At 40.4% G+C, this 17,082-nt stretch overlaps 1 protein-coding gene and 1 long non-coding RNA gene across 4 annotated transcripts in view; both read right to left on the minus strand.

Moving 5' to 3' along the window:
• Positions 1 to 17,082, minus strand: part of atrnl1a (attractin-like 1a) — a 250,037-nt gene that overhangs the window by 64,446 nt on the left and 168,509 nt on the right. The gene's annotated exons all lie outside the window — the stretch shown is intronic.
• On the minus strand, positions 346 to 14,588 carry LOC117960332. The gene is made up of 4 exons (XR_004660120.1): positions 14,577 to 14,588; positions 3,060 to 3,064; positions 444 to 605; positions 346 to 392 (listed from the first exon to the last, which is right to left on the minus strand). It is a non-coding gene; the product is annotated as an uncharacterized LOC117960332 (long non-coding RNA).

A 17,082-nucleotide genomic window follows, 5' to 3' on the forward strand; every position in this document is an offset into this window, starting at 1 on the left:
ACGGTATGAGACAGAAGAAGATGGTCCTACCAAGCAACCCGAAAGTAACACACGCACATTATCTGCGCGCGGAACAAGTGCGAGCTATGTCTGGTGTTAAAGCAGTGTTTAACTTTGCAAACTTGTTATGACGATTTCAAATTATGTCACATTTTCTGTCATAAGCATACACACACAAACAAAATTCCGATTCACGAGGTCCTGATTTCATTACATTTCCGGTTCAATGTCAAAAGGTTAGAAACATTTAAATTACATTGTCAATTTTGCTTGCTCTCTCCACTCACCCTTTCCCTTTCCCCTCTTTCCCCCTGCCCCATGTCAGAGTTCCCAGACCAGATGAAGCAGCTGGTCTATGCTGGAACCGAATTTAACCCCCTCCCTTCTCCCAACTCCCATCATTCGCCCCTGGCATCAAACTGCACCAGTTATGACCCAATCACTGAACGCCAGGCACCTCTGCCCCCTCAAGGACGGCAGCTAACTCCTTCTCCCCAGACCGATAAGGATGCTTGTGTAAAAATACAGCACGCTCTAACTGATATGTGCTGGGTCCAGGATGCATGCCTAGTGGCACTCATGACTCTTTCCAGGACAAGCCCTGGCTGAAGACCTTTCTTTTTGATGTTGCTTTTCTTAAAATATTACTTAATTACTTTTACTGCACTTTACATTTCATTTTCTTATCTTTTTTTAATTTTCGAATTGTGGGTCAAAGGTGAAAAGGCATGTATCAAAAGTTTGATTTCATTAATCGTTATCTAATCACTCACACAAAGATTGATGTTAAATGTAAAGTTAATTATTTTGACCGAGGTTTATAGTGACAACAACATAACGTCTATTTTGTCCCCGTGGGGTTCTGTTTGATCTCTCAAATCTTGGCCAAGTAAATTTCTTATCACTCATACTGAGCTTTTTAATAATAGGCTTACCTGTTTTGGTGTATAAGTTGACTACACACAACACCTCTTCCTTCTTTCCTGCACTCCTCCTCTCTTTCATGTTCTTTCTCTCCCACTAACCTATCTGCACCAGATAGGTATCCTTCCCACCTGTTTCCCTCCTCTCCATCCCTCCTCTCCTTCTCCTCCCTGCACACAACAGATGGCAGACAAGTGCAGGAGAATTTCCCAGAGTGCCACGGGAGGTGTTTCTCTACGAGGGCGTTTTTGCATAAGCTGTGAATGTGCGCTCATGATCTTAGACCGTTATTTACATCTGCAGCGTGGCACCGGTAGCAGCTGCTGCTTCCCGGGCCTCCTGTCCGTCAGCCAACCACGATGCAGCGTTGCCGCAACCCAGAGACACGGAGCGAGTTGGCAGTTTACACGCCTCCATGAGTTAGTCAGAGTTACCTTTGACTTTTAGCAGGATGGACAGTATAGTCAGGGGTTTAAGGCAATTAAAAAAGAAAATTATTTTGCAACTGAAAGGCCTTCTGCATCACATATGCATTTCACTTGGTGGAAGAAGCCCAGTGGAAAAATGTGTCCAATGACTCAGTGAGAATGCTTCTTGTCAGCCTCCTTATCGCTTAACTCTCCAATCATGCGTGAGTGAGCTAATTGGCATTTCTGTATCTATTTCACTGACAAGCTAATGTGGACGTCCTGATACACACTCTACCGCCACCTTACTCAAACAACACAGCAAAGTACTTCACTGTTCGAGCTGTCATAGAACCACTGAGCGGAAAGTGTGGGCTTTAACTGTATATATCAACATACTATGAAAATACTGATAACTCTTCAGACTGCTGTCCTTCCTTTCAGGCAACTCTGGATTTCCACTGATTCCATACAATGCACACATCAACTTGCAGAGACTTGAAAACGTGCTTGAAAGACAGAAGGTAACCCCCAGTGACTAGATTAGCAAATTATATATTAACAATATATATACATAACGTCATTGATAATGCAGTGACAGGACGTTATCACTCGCGAAGCCATGGCAACCAAGTAAACAACAGGGGGAGTACTACTTGTCACTCAATCATACGCAGAGTGACAAACGGCAACGCAAGCCGCAACACGCGGGTCCGTGAAATATGACAGCTCCAGTTATTGGAAAATAGCATCGTGGACATTGAACTTGATGAAATTACTGTTTATTGGACCCCAGCTGAGACAAGAAGGTACTTCACCTCGCTTTAATGAAGGCGACTTACAACTGCTAGATATGTCAGAGGTTGCGAGCGGGGTTAAATGTCTCGCTCAGGGACACATTGGTCGATGTACTGCAGTGGGAATCGAACCCGGATCTCCCACACCAAAGGCATGTGTCATATCTACTGCGCCATGACCACCACACAAAGCACACGTCGGGATGGTGAACTAAAAGGTTGGCCTCTAGCAACCCGGCACTTAATGATGTCAGATTGTGTCCATGGTAACGCCCCCCGACAGTAACCACAACAATAACTATGAGACTAATGACACTGTTTTCCATCTCAGGGCCTGTCTCCGAGTCTCTGTGGATGTGTGTGCAAATGTTTTGTTTTTACTGACCGGTAACTCCCTCCGACAGCTTCATTAAAAGTTAGATTAACGCCATTTAATGAGAGACGGCCGCTCGTTATCAAACAGGTCACAGCGGAGAAAGAGAGACAGAGGGAGAGAGGGGAAGGACAGGGAGAGGTAGAAAGATGGGGACATGTCCTTATCAGAAGACGTCAGGATGAATCAGGGGCGTGAATTTTATTTGTTTTGGTGGTGTGGTGTTTATTTTAAAGGTGCAGTCCACTATTTTTTTTTTATACTAGTCCTACAGTATATGGTTGTGATGGAGAGAACAACACCTGATGATGTCACAGTGATGTCATCACAGTTATTTTAGCTTTGAAACAACACATTTCGGACACTAAACCTGTTTTAAGGTTGAAGACCGGGAGAAGCTAATGAACGAGTTGCATTATGGGAAATGTAGGATCCACTGCTTTTGAAGCTTGAGCAATACTAAGAAAGAAGTATTACTCTGTGTTTGTGTTATGTTGTGAATGAGAAAATGAACTGCTCCCAAAACACACCTCTGATTAATAAAGACACTAAGAACACCCCTTCTCAACCATGTGCCCGGCCCCTTTTTTCCGATGTCATGCTAGTAAAAGTGGATATGGACGCTCCGTAAATGCACCTGCGCCAGGCGCTTAGATGGTTAAAATAAAGCCCTCAGGCTCCTTCTCTATAAGAAAACAATGCAATGCTTGTGTTTTATCTAGAACACTGCTTGGATGTAAGTGTTTATGATTAAGACCTTGCTGTGTGATAAATGTGCACATCTTATTTCAGAGCCTGAATATTAGAGCAGGGTGATAAACCATGTAAACCCCGTGGATGGTTGTGTTTTTAATCACTTTCAACGATTCTAAGAGGATCAGAACAAATGGCCATTACAGTGTTGGGGAATCTTTTTTTCTACTGTAATATTTGTGTTTTGAATCATTTAAAAAGTACCTGGACACTAATGACACTTTCTCCCAGAAGTTCTTTCATGTGGAGGCTGAAGCTCTTCACTTTCTCATTAATCACACCGGCAGGTAGTATCTCCATCACACAATTACTCTCTGCATTTCTGTCCCCTCCTCTCTCTTTTTTGTTTTTGAAAATGTATTTGAGTTTCCAAGGTGCACGTACGACATAAAGGAAGACAGCCACTGAGTAAAGAATAAAGCCCTCCTTTTAGCCCACCGCAACCCCTTAAATAACAACTAGAACACGGGAAAAAAATAAAAGACATAAAGAAAATAAACAATAACGCAGGTTTGCACAGTTGAGGCATAATCATGCATACCATAGAGACCCCTCCGAAGGGTCCGTGCACCATCCTGCCCAATAATGTCCAAGAACGGGTCCCAGATTTCAAAAAAAGTGAAAAGGTATGTCTCTGGGCCAGCAGCTAATAGCTTCTAATGGGAGAAGTTCCAACACACTCCGAGTCCATTGGGAAATTTTGGGAACAGAGTCCGAGAGCCACAGAAGAAGGATGCATCTCCTTGCATTAAAGAGAAGCACCTCCTGCAGCATTTGTCTGGATTTAACCCCAGAATACAGCCAACAGGAAGTTCTGTTCTTGAATATAACATCAATTTCCTTACAAATTTAGACCCAGAAGTCATTAATAAAGAAGCATTCCAATATACAGTGAGAAAATATGTACCTTCAGACATATTACATTTATTACAAAATCTCGAGAGCAATGGTTTGAATCTATTGCGTTTCACCGGTGTGATGTGGCGCCTGTGTATGACCCTAAATCTCCATTACCGTCAATAACAACGACAAAGGCACCTGACCGAGTGTCCCTATATTACGAGATGGGGGTGAGAATGTGTGTGCCAGACTGCCAGTAGGCTACACTCATTTAAAGTTAAACATCGCAGTTGGTTCTAAGTGGAGCGTGTGTCATCGTGTGATTGGTTATGTTGCGGTCAGTTCCCCTGCTCCGTTGATTCTTAATTCCCCACGAAGCTGATCGCAGTTACGTGTCAGTTAAACTTCTCATCTCCAGTCCTATCTGTATTTGTAAGAAATGGCTCTGTCCTGAGTTGAAAGATAGCCTGCTTTACCATCGAGTTAAAAGGCGTGTGTGTTCGTCAGAGATGGGAAGTAACGAAGTACAAATACTTCGTTACTGTACTCAAGTAGATTTTTCTGATATTTCTACTTTACTTTACTATTTATTTTTGTGGCGACTTTTTACTTCTACTCCTTACATTTTAACACAAATATCGGTACTTTCTACTCCTTACATTTTACAAACTTGGCTCGTTACTTTAGTTTTTACAAGAGGTTGTCATGTCGGACAATAGCGCGGACACGCGCCTCACAACGTGAGCGGGTGCGCACGTTACACGGAGAGAAAAGTGAGAGAAAGGAAAAAGAGACAAGCTGTCCGGAGGATAACCAGCTGAGATTGTGTGTATGCCTCTTTGAGAACTGTAAGTCGTATAACTCATGTTGTCAGTTCACTTAAGCCTGTTTTTGGTCTATAGTTCTTCACATTTAAAGTAAGTTAGCTAGTGGTTTTGGTGTGGTCTTCACCTGTTAGCTAGGTTTCCCGTTGATCTTAATGAAGCCTCAACAGTTCCACCAGCTTTAATCGCATGAGTTTTTTTTTTTTTCAGATACTGTGATTCAATTGACAAGTGGATGGAAATTTAGCTAGAAAGAACTTGTCTCAGTCTGTGTTTTAACAGACACACCTGGGGCCTGGTTGGACACCAGAATCAGTTAATCCACCATTTAATCCAGTCCTAATCTAGTTCTCAACTTTCACATAATTTCACTGGAGTTATCCTTATTATTGTTTACGTCATCAATACCATATTCACTCTAAATGGATGGGAATACATCTACTGTACGTTGCATTTGACGCACGACTAAGACAACTCAACAGATTCAGCATTCTGCATTAATTCACAGCCAATCATTGAGGCTTGATGGCGCTAACGTTAGCACATAGTAGTATGGATGGTGTTAACGTTAACACATAGTAGTATGGATGGTGTTAACGTTAACACATAGTAGTATGGATGGCGCTAACGTTAGCACATAGTAGTATGGAGGGCGCTAACGTTAGCACATAGTAGTAGGGATGGTGTTAACGTTAGCACATAGTAGTATGGAGGGCAACATGATATAAAATGAAGAAAACAGCAAGACATTCCCATCATCCTCAGCCTTATCTGAGAGAGATGTTTGAGACAGAAGGCATCAAGAAGGACTCCTGGCCAATGTGCTGGGGAACTTCTTCATTAATGTCTGTTTAGTCATTCGTATTTTAATCCTTTATTTTATTTCCAGAAGCCATATTTGAGCACACGCATAAATGTAGATTCATTTACATGTTCGGGGGAAAGATTAGAAATCGAAACTGGATCTGTGACTTCTCACAGAATCACAACTGAATTCATATCTTGCTAATAAGTCAGAATCTTATTAACCTGGAGTCCCAGTCTCTGTCATAATAATCATATATGTTATGTTTTAGTTGTTGCCAGACATCACTTTAAAATGTAGCCATTGCCACATAAAGACCGTGTCCTCCATGTCCACTGAAGTTCCTCAGTGTCTCTCTAGTAACATTTGTGTGCTTCAGGTAGCTTTCGCAAGGCTACTTTTACTTTTATACTTTAAGTAAATTTCCAAGCCTGTACTTTGTTACTTTTACTTGAGTAAAGAAGTTTAATCAGTACTTCCACTTTTACCAGAGTATCTTTTAACAAAAGTATCTGTATTTCTACTTAAGTACGGAAAGTGAGTACTTTTGCCATCTCTGGTGTTCGTCTTGGCCGCTGTCCATTTCCTAAGGTTCAAAAGTCAAACATTGTTTTTTACATTTTTTACTTTTTTTTTTAAAGGGCATGCGCCTATGAGCAGGATTTGTAATCGCAATGGAGTATTTGTGGCATTTCTGATTTTACTTGAAGGATTTGAGTTCTTCTTCCACCACTATCTAAAGGACAAAGTCATATATATCATAAATTCTACAAAAGATAAACATACTGCAGAGCGTATTCAGTTTACTGTGGAAATGTCAGCTCTTCTGTCCTCCTCGTCCAATTTTCTTTCTCTCCACACCTCTATTAAATGCCTGCTAAAAAGTTGGAATAGTTGAACTTCAGAGAGAGAGAGAGAGAGAGAGAGAGAGAGAGAGAGAGAGAGAGAGAGAGAGAGAGAGAGAGAGAGAGAGAGAGAGAGAGAGAGAGAGAGAGAGAGAGAGAGAGAGAGCGCGAAAGAAAGAAAGAGAGAGAGAGATAAGGAGAGAGAGCAGGATGATTGTTTCTGTTTTAATGAAGACACCAAAGCTCTATGCATCATTAAGTCTCACATAATTAAAGAAAGAAGAAACTCAAGTGTTTGATTAAAAGAGCTTTTGTCTGAAAACACCCTCAAATACAGCGACACACATGAACACGTATACCCACACAAACAGACGCACAAACATACGAACAAATACACAAGAACAAAAATATGGCGCTCTCTTTTTTGAGCTAATGATGCAAGAAGCAACAGATGAAGGCGGTTTAACTTGATCAGAAAACACACACACACACGTCTGTGTCCCTATGGGGGGTTAATGTCACCACCGTTTGGCTGATTGTAGTGGCTTTTCGCCCCTGGAGACTTCCCACTAGTCTGCACAGTTACACTCTTTATCTGCGCTTCATCTCTACAACCAGGAAGAATCTCTCTCTCTCACACACACACACACACACACACACACACACACACACACACACACACACACACACACTTAAGAGATAGAAACACTAGAAGCATGTCTGATTTCCAAATGTCCTTCAAGGCACTGAACAAAAAAAACTAAAAAGTTGTCATAGCTGCAGATATTTCATGAAATTGTAGACCCCCAAGTTCACGCCACACTGTCAGATGTGTAACTATCATTGAGTAGCCCATTACAAGATGTTCTTTATTTATCTTAAAAAGCAAATGATTAAGAAGAAAATGCAAAGAAAAAAAAGAAAGCAAAGTAAACACAATGCACCAAAGGTGTGTAAAATGTCTTGTTGAAGGCTACTTTTGAGAACCGCAGGTCTAATGAAGCGGTCTGAGCGTTTACAACGGGAGTTATCCCTTGTCCGTGGTGTGTGTGTGTGTGTGTGTGTGTGTGTGTGTGTGTGTGTGTGTGTGTGTGTGTGTGTGTGTGTGTAATGACTGACGTCTGAAGTCAAGGAGCATCTGTCTCTCACCCGTTCTTCTCTCCGCTGTACAACCATAATTACCTTCTCAGGTAATCAAAGAGGAACATCTACACTCTCACGGTCTGGAGAGACCCTCTGGTCCAACAAAGTCTTCTATACAGATGAACACATTTTACCGTCCTTTAGAACACTTGAACGAGACATCGTCTCCACTCTTACCTCCATTACCTGGCAGTCGATCTTCATGCTGCACTAGTACTAAATACCCATAATGAACAAAGGAGTTCCAAATGCAATTCATTTAAATTTATCTTATTTGTGACACAAAACTAGACAATACCTTTTCACATCAATGATCCAAACTGACGTACACATGTGCACACACACACACACAAAGTTTGATGTCTTTACATACAGCTGCAAAGTGATCTTTGGTTGACTTTCTTACTCTATTACTAATAAAGTAAATTTGAGTGTATTGCTGGTTTTCAGAAAACAATGCACAGCAAGCAACAATGACATTATAAATATATATGTGTACATATATTTCATTTTGCAATATTAGGTTTAGTAAAACACATGCTTAGGTCAAAGCCACTTTGATTACACACTAAACTATAGTGCTGTATACTCCAGGTATAGATTGAAAGCAGATGTTGCAACTGCCTTGCATTTTTCAAAAAGCATCAATATCAACTCAAGTTACTCATGGATTTGGGTTAGACAAGTTTATATAGCGCGTACATCAAAGATGACTAACGGAAATCTACAACAGAACAACACAGCAATCCGACTTGTGAAGTTTTTGGTTTGAACACTCATCCATAACACAACTATTGGCTGGTTGGGTTTAAATAAGAGTCCGATGTCTCTCTGCTCTCTACTAAAGCCCTCAGTGGAGTCTTTTCCCGTCATATTAAACCATTCACACATGTTCGATTAAGAACCATTCCTTTGCCATACTGTATTCTCACTTAAGCCATCGGAGGGTTTTTAAATCACGGCCAATTACACCGGCATCACTCTGCCTGCATTACTGAACCAATCACTCAGGCGGAGAGAGGCCCTGTCCCATTACAGCCGAGCGGGAGAAGGCAGTACTTTGGTCCGACCCGCCCGAGATCCAGCAAGGGGGGGGAAAGTGCAATACTTTCCATAAAGCAGGCTGGTATCGTGGCTCATTGGTCTTGTTTGATATTAAAAGCTGAAGCCAGTAGTTCTGTTTCACCCAGGCTGTGTCTACTAATTAACAAGTTTCTTCTGGGTATTCCGACACTTTCCCTGATCTGAGCAAACTAAAATGTGCACTGAAATCCTCAGCAAAACGTGAAAAGTGTCCTCTGTGTGTAGCTACTGTAAAACGTTAAGGTGTGTGTATGTAGCCTGTCTGACTTTCATGCAGGAGGCTAGAGTTCCAACCTGTTCTCATTACCAGGTCATAAAGTACCAACGTTTGAGCAAAGCCAGGTTTACAAGGGACTCCAATTCAACTAGTCAGGACCCATTGCTACACTATTGTTGCTGCAGATAGGTTTACATTTGAGTTAGTTGAAAGCCCGGTACGTCTCACACAAACACAAAAGGTTGCCTTGTTTGACCAAGCTGCCTTAATTAATGAGTTGGGAGTTACGAGTGCTGTGTTAACCCATATGCAGCCATATTGAACACTTTGAGCTTTGTGATTCCCGAGAGAGCCGAGGCAGGACACGTGTTTTTCAGATTTAGTGGGACGACCCAAAATCTGAAGGTGGACAGTACATGCTCACTGCAATTTCCACTTCAAGGTTTTCATTCATCATATGCATGAAATGCATATTTGACGCTTAAATGTCCAAAACACACATTTGATCACAGACCAAATGTAACAAAACAAATATTTGACTTCTTATTGATGATCTGCTATATGTTAATTGTTGTGGCATTTTAAGCTTTTGAGTAAAATGTTCTTCATTACAGGCCAATGCTTCAAAGGGGGTAAATTAAAAAAAAGATATGAATTTCCTTTACATGTGTAATGTAGTGTATGTAGGTGCTGGCCTGTGCTCTAGCATGTCCATGTTAACGTAATGTTACGTAAGAAATGAAGTAGGAACGGAACAGTACATTGAAAGATTGTGAGAGAGGGAGCTAGAGAGGAAGAGGCAGCGAGACAGAGAGGAAGGAGAGATGCTGCACTCTGCTCAGAGATTCTCTAATGAGACAATAATTGTCTTTCTGGCAGTGGAGTCACTCAGGGCGTCTCACATGGAGTGTATGAGTAGTTGGTATCTGTCTGCCGTCAGGTACTTGTTGCCAGGCTGCTGATTGACATAGAAGCGGTTTGTGTTTTTATAGCTGATGGAGAGAGAGCATGATGATGATCTTCAACTTTAGTGCATTAAGTATCAGGCTCCTCTCCCGGTCTGGGTTAGGGCGAGAGACGCCGTCACCACATTTAAGAGTAAAACTTAAAACTCTCCTCTTTGATAAAGCTTATAGTTACGGAGGTGTGATTGGTCTCATTAAATCCTTCCCCCGTGTTGATGCTGCCCAACTCTTTAGATGGCTGCCCATTCTGCATGCACACACATCGGGGATCACACCTCTTTTGTCTGCGATTCCCAACTCGCTGTGTGTCACAGTAACAGAGACAAAATAAAAACACACAGATGATGGGCCAAATGTCCTTTAGTTCAGATGTTATACTTTTACAAAATACCAGGCCTCATAGTCTATACACCTGTGCATCTAGCTGCTGTGTGTGCGTTTAAGTTTGAGAGGGTAAGCCTGCGTTTGCTTCGGACTGCAATGTGATTTTAGTCACACGAGCTCCGCCTCAGTCGAGTAGAAAAATGCAAATCTCTTTTCACTTCCCGCCGACGGCCTCAGGAGGAAGCCTCGTGAATGCAGACGGTGGACGGAGGGCTACAATAGGAAGAAATTATAGCTCATTCAGCGGCTCTGTGACCCGGTCCCGCGGCGCTGAATACAATGTTTAGTCTAACACACTCAGAATGGAAATAGAGTGAAGTGAAAATCCTTACAATGTATTCTAGTTCTTAATGAACACTAATTGATTTTTAGTATCAAAGCACGGACGCATGCACGCATGGTGGCCTCTATGTATACAAAAACTCCTCAATCAAGTACTGCTTAGTAGCTTTTTCTAGACTTTAAACCAAATGTCAGCCTTTATCAGCAGGTGGTGATTGCTGGGTCGTCATGGAGACGTCATCATGTGTAAGCATGCATCTAAGGTGATATCTGACGAAGAATTTGAAATGTTTAAGGCTGAAACAATCTGTGAAAGTGCCACTTAATGATTGTATTTCGATGTTCGATGTCTTTAATCACATTATAAATGGATTTACAAAAAGACTTGTAACTTTTGTGTCTTCCTATTATGTTTCATTGTAAAAATCCATGTTAATTTATCCCTCCCCCTGCAAAGTCATTATTTTGAAAGGTTAACGTTGAGATGTGATCAGGGTTCGTACACATTTTTACCAATACATTTCCATGACATTTCCATGCCTTTGAGGTACATTTTCATGACACTTCCATGAACACACATTCTCTGAAACATCTGTGTACACATGCAAAATAAGAATAAAAAATAGACATCCTTAACCCTTGTATTGTCTTCACTTTCGGGACCCTCTCGTGTCCCTTGGGTCGTTTACTTTTTTACTATTTACTTCCTGAATCTATTAACAAATTCTGTCTTTATCTTAATTTCAAACAATTGAGATAACATATATGATTACGGAATGTAATCAGTCTCTACTAGAACACTATTAAAAAAGGAAGTGGGATTTGTTTTGTGTCATAAGGTTATAATTCATGTAAAAAATCCACTATGTGATAATTCTTATCTTGGAAGTGGTTATATCCAGAATATTTTTTGGGGAATTAAGTCAGGAATACATGTTCATCACAGAAAATAATTAAAGGTAATTGATTTTCAGGTAGAAAAAAATGTAACTTGTACCATTTTCCTTCTTGTAAAAATCTAAAATGGGTCAAATGCTGAGAACTCTATTATCTAGTTATAATTGACAAATTACTGGGAGGCAACAACATTTGGAAAATAAATAAATAAATAGTAACAGACATTAACTTTTTAAAGGCGGCAGTATCGGCGAGAAACATTATTTTTTGGAATAAAAGATTTTGTCACGACGATTTTAAACCAACTATGGACATGCGTGTCTCTGTAGTGAACCTTTACATGTTGACAGGCACTTATAATAACATAATGAGTCTGTCAGTGGCAAAAAAAAAATTGCCCTATGTTTCTGATGTTTTGAAAAGCGCAATATGATTATATTGTCTTGTAATTTGTGTTGTTTTTTCCCCAAACATTGTACTCAACACTGGCGGCATTTTGTAGGAATAGTGAGAATTAGCCAACTTAGTGCCCACAGTACCTCTGCAGTTAGGTAGGGCTTAGTTTCTGGACACAGCACCCAAAATGGTCCTTTGTTTGACGGTGGACGAGAGGAAAGCGCTGCAGCGGGTGTCACCTTGGTTATAACGGGGTGAAAAAAAATACTTTTTTTCCCCATTCATCTTAACCAAACTACACTGCTATAGAGGAATTTGTGAAGAAAAATTGGTAACACTATACTTGAAGGTATCTACATATGAGTGACATGACCCCATAACCCTAACCCTAACTTCTCATGACAAAACCGAAAAGAAGCGTTATGTCATAAACGTTTATGACTTGTTTATAATGTTTATGCCACGGTCATGACAGTGTACAGTATGTCATGAACAGGGTGTCTTATGTAGATACCTTCAAATAAAGTGTAACTGAAAATGTCCATGCCTTTTCCAAAACTTCTCCAGGCCTGGAAGTTGCCATTTTTAAATTTAATGGCTTTTCCAGGCTTTATTATGAGCGTGTGGACCCTGTGTGATTTGACTCAACTCCGGTCCTCGCACCAGAAAAACAATTTTCACACAGACGTACACACAGACTTCTCTGTGTTATGCAAACGGCTCTCTCCGCGGACCTAGCTCATTATTGTTTTGTGTGTGTATACAGTTTGTCATTTAATTCCCACAAGCAATTTGGCTTCCACTTGTTGTAAAGCAACAACTGATATTCAGCCTGATATGCGTTCAGGTATCTGAAATGAAGTTTGGTTCAGTTGAGACTCAGTTTAATCTGCTTGCTAAACAAATCGGTGTCAGTGCAGCAGCACTAGTTCCCATCTGGATACATTTCCTGAATGAGCCGCTAATTGGACTGAGATTGTTCTGCACTTAAAGAATAAGCCTTATCTTCAGTGTGTTACATTAGATGTTTGTGAAACGTGCATTAGGTTTTAAACTGAAGTGACAGAGTAACTAACAGTTCAGAGGGAGCCAGTTCTGTATAATGAGTGTAGATACGTTAAACTGTTCTGCATGAAAAGAGAATATTTACCTACTTTACACATAAATGGTGGAGAAATACTTCTATATTTTTGTTGATTTCAGTTTCTGCACCTGTGCCTTCTTTCTGCTCTGTGGCTTTGTGGGGAAGGGAGAGAACAACATTTGAACTTTAGAGGTTGATTGTTAGTGCATGCCAAATCAAAATACTTTCACATATCAACCAAACACTATTGTCTCTTTCTGTAAAATACTCACTTTTAAATGATTTATACTGCATTTACAGATATTCTTCCAACCCAGTACACTGTTCACCATTGCACACAGTCTACCAAGGAACCTTACCTTATCATGGTCATTGCATTTCTGTGAGTGATTTTTATTCTTATGTACGTGTGATATGTGTGTTGTGTTGCTACTGGATGCCTAAAATTTCCTTCAGGATGAATAAAGTGTCTAACTATCCATCTATCAATCCATCTATCCATCTATTCATCTATCCATCAATTGATCTTTCAGAAACTGTTGCTCCCAACTGTTGCTCCCAGCATATAAAGAAAGCGGGTATTGGACTTAAACTAGATCAGAACTAGTCTGACTTATCAGATGTACATTGCTATGATAAGGGGTGACATCCTTTGGGGCTCTCACGTGCCAGATGTCCTTTCCTATCAGATGTAAGCCCCACCCAGGACGGCTGTAATTGGTTTAAAGAAATCCAACAGGCCTGAGCATCGCTGACACAGCACTGTGAAGACAGAACTGGTGGTGTGAGACTATACTAGAAAAAGCAGCACTTACTTAATTAGACCTATAGCGGGAAGTTTCTGTCGCCCCCATGAGGAATTCTAAGTCATGGCAATAAAACGCAGCTGCTACGTAGCCAAGGAAGACATGGAGGAAAAACATGGACTCGTCAGAAGAGGTCATTATCTTCACTCCAGTTCCTGCACGCAAAGTTGGCGGACGCCACAATCTTCTGAACATCCTGAGAAATCCAGAGAGAGTTGGGTGGAGCGGATAGTCTTAATTAACTTTGTAGCATTATAGGCAAAAAGTTACTCACTAAAGCTTTAAGTGTATGAATTTGAGTACATTTGCAACACCAACATCAGCACCTCAATTATTAAATCCAGATGTTCTACAAGGTCCAACTTCCAACCTTGTGTTAGTGAGAAATGCATCAAACAATAGAAGTTAACTGTCCTTCTTGTCGACTCTTCACTGTTGACATCTTCTAAAGAAAGTGATGCCAACTTTAATCTTCAGGTGATGACTGAAAAGTTTACTCATAGAACTGATGGAAGTGTTGACCCTCATCTGATGTGTTAACTGACCAGCTATTCAAATAAACAATAGTCATTTAATTTAAAGTTGAATACCTTCAAACAACATTTTACCTTTGTATGTAATACGTTCCATCTACTGTTTTGCTGATGTGATTGAATGGAAAGTGTTTCTGATTTTAAATACATAATATATAAAAAATAAACAATCAATTGCACCAAATTGAGCACCAATACATTGATTCTTGAATCTTTACTGTGTTAAACATCGGATTCCCAACTAAGCTGAAATCAAAGTGATGTTGAACTTTATGGAGAATACTTTCAATCTAGAAATGAAATTTCAAGTTCAACAAATATTTCCAGGCTTTTTAAAAGCATGCTTACGGTATTTCAATGTGTGCAGTTAGTCTACACTCACTGGAAGATCCAGATCCAACATTTAGGAAGTAATATGTCACAGCTCTCATCCACAGTGTATATTTAAAGTCTTGCTGAAGCACCACAGTGTGTATGCGCGCCTCCAGTTTATGAAAAGCTTCTTAGAGCAGGATTAGGATCATCATTGTCCACTGGTTTATGATAGGACAAGGATTATGTTAGTACAAAGATATGTTTAGCAACACATCCCCAGAACTCCCACACCGGCCATGTATGCAGCAATGCAGCTTAGAGATTCTGGGGTCCACTGCAACGACAGCATCTATTTAAATTCAAAGCGTTCTTTGGCGGTTCAGCTTTGATCTGTGCAAGATGTGCTACATGCGGGCCAAAGTGTCAGCTCTGATGGAACTGCACTGTTTTGTATACGCGGCTAAGAGAGGATCCGTTGCGAGGCGGGTGCTGGACTACTTTGTTTAGCCAACTCAAAGCACATACTGGAGGGTTAGAGGAGAATGCTGACGCCAGGCACCAGATTGGTCGTGTATTTAACCCAAACCACCACCGTTCCCTTACTCTAACCAAGTGTTTTATCAACCTAAACCCAATATTTCCTGTGCTTTGTGCACTCACCATCCACGCTGATGAAAAGTTACAGTAACCAATGCATTGTTATCAATGGGTTCTTAATAGGGGTCAACTGATTCTGCTTTTTCAGGGCTGATACCAATAATTAGTAGTTAAGTAGCACATTACCAATATTCACACCGTAAAAAGGAAAATCTTCTGGTCAAAATTAACATTTTGGAAGGTTAAAAACTCCAATACACAATATTGTTTAAATGCTTTAAGCTATTATTCAATAAAACTGACACTTGAAACATAATACACATTAAAAAAAAAGTAGTTAATTAAAAAAAAAACATGCTAACAAGTGGTTACAGAGCTGTAGCGGCGCAAACTCAACACATTTTAATTAATTAACTTTATCGATTAGCGGTCCAACAATACAACGACGCCAATAATCTCCAAATTTCCAAATATCGGCCCAATAATTCGCCAGGGCCGATAATTGGTTGAACCCTCGTTCCTATGATGTCCTACAAAAAGTTTGTTGCAACAATTTGTCTTAAAATTACAGCTGTTCATGTGATAGTTACAGTGGGCGGTCACGTGACACAAGCTGTTCCCAAGAATCATTTGTACATGTAACTATGCAACGTTAAGCACTGTAATATCAATGTTCTCCGCATATTTTTTGGTGTATGTCCCACAATGCCTGCTGCTGTCTATGAGCGCTGTGGACAACGTAGGGAGGAGGACGGGGACACTTAAAGCCAGGCGGCAGCGTAGTTTGGGCCCAGGAAGTGTTTCAATTCAAACCGCCATCTTTTTTCTAAACATAACTGTCGGCGCCGCATACTTCTCTGGCAAATACGGGCAACAATTATTTACTTACTTTTTGTGTTTTTGGCTGGAAAATGATATAACAATATTAACATATTTAATAGAAGACTGGGCTACTTATAATCAACTATTTGTGCCCAAATGGTTAAAATGCTGGTGATCACTGGTGGTTTTGGTATAAAATTCTATTTTTCTGTTGTATTACCGCATTATAATTAATAATGTAGGGATGCGTAAATGTGTACAGCACTTTAATTTTAGCTAATTTAAATTATTTTGCATACTTCTACAATCTATAAAAATGCCTCATATTAAAAATGTATTTACATTTTTATCAATCTAAATATGCAAATTAATTAGTAATTTAAATGTAGTGGAGATAAAAGTAAAATATTTGCCACCAAATATAGTGGATTAGAAGAATAAAGTATAATATATAATAATGGCAATACTCAAGTACAAGTACCTCAAAATTGTGCTCAAAGTAAAGTAAATAGAAAAGGTTCTCACAGTAAGGGTTATTCACTGAAAATACATAAACACACACATAAAGTGCTTCTAATAGGAAAGGTGGGTCCGATGGACATGCAGACACAAAGACACACCTGAGGACAGACACACAGCCGGTGGAGTGAAGGTCCAGGAGTCAAACCACCGGTTCAGGTGTAACGCTATTAATAAAAGCTAGACCACTCATTCCAACCTTGAGTCAACATTGGCCATCAGTCACAATGACAACCGGGAGCATATTTTTTGGGATAACAGCAGAAACAAAAAGAGACAGAAACCGAAAGAGAGATGGTTGAGGGGAATGAAAACGGAGGGGAGGGAGGGAGATATATTATTAAAGACGGCTGGCCTACGGCGCTTCCCGGTAAAAACCCTAAACGGAACAGACAGACAAACACAACCGTATAAAACCATCTCAACCACCATATGGCTCCGGGGAGATGTCCTTGTTGTGTCCCTCACAAA

This window comes from Etheostoma cragini, chromosome 17 (assembly GCF_013103735.1).
Source record: "Etheostoma cragini isolate CJK2018 chromosome 17, CSU_Ecrag_1.0, whole genome shotgun sequence".
NCBI classification, from domain to species: domain Eukaryota; kingdom Metazoa; phylum Chordata; class Actinopteri; order Perciformes; family Percidae; genus Etheostoma; species Etheostoma cragini.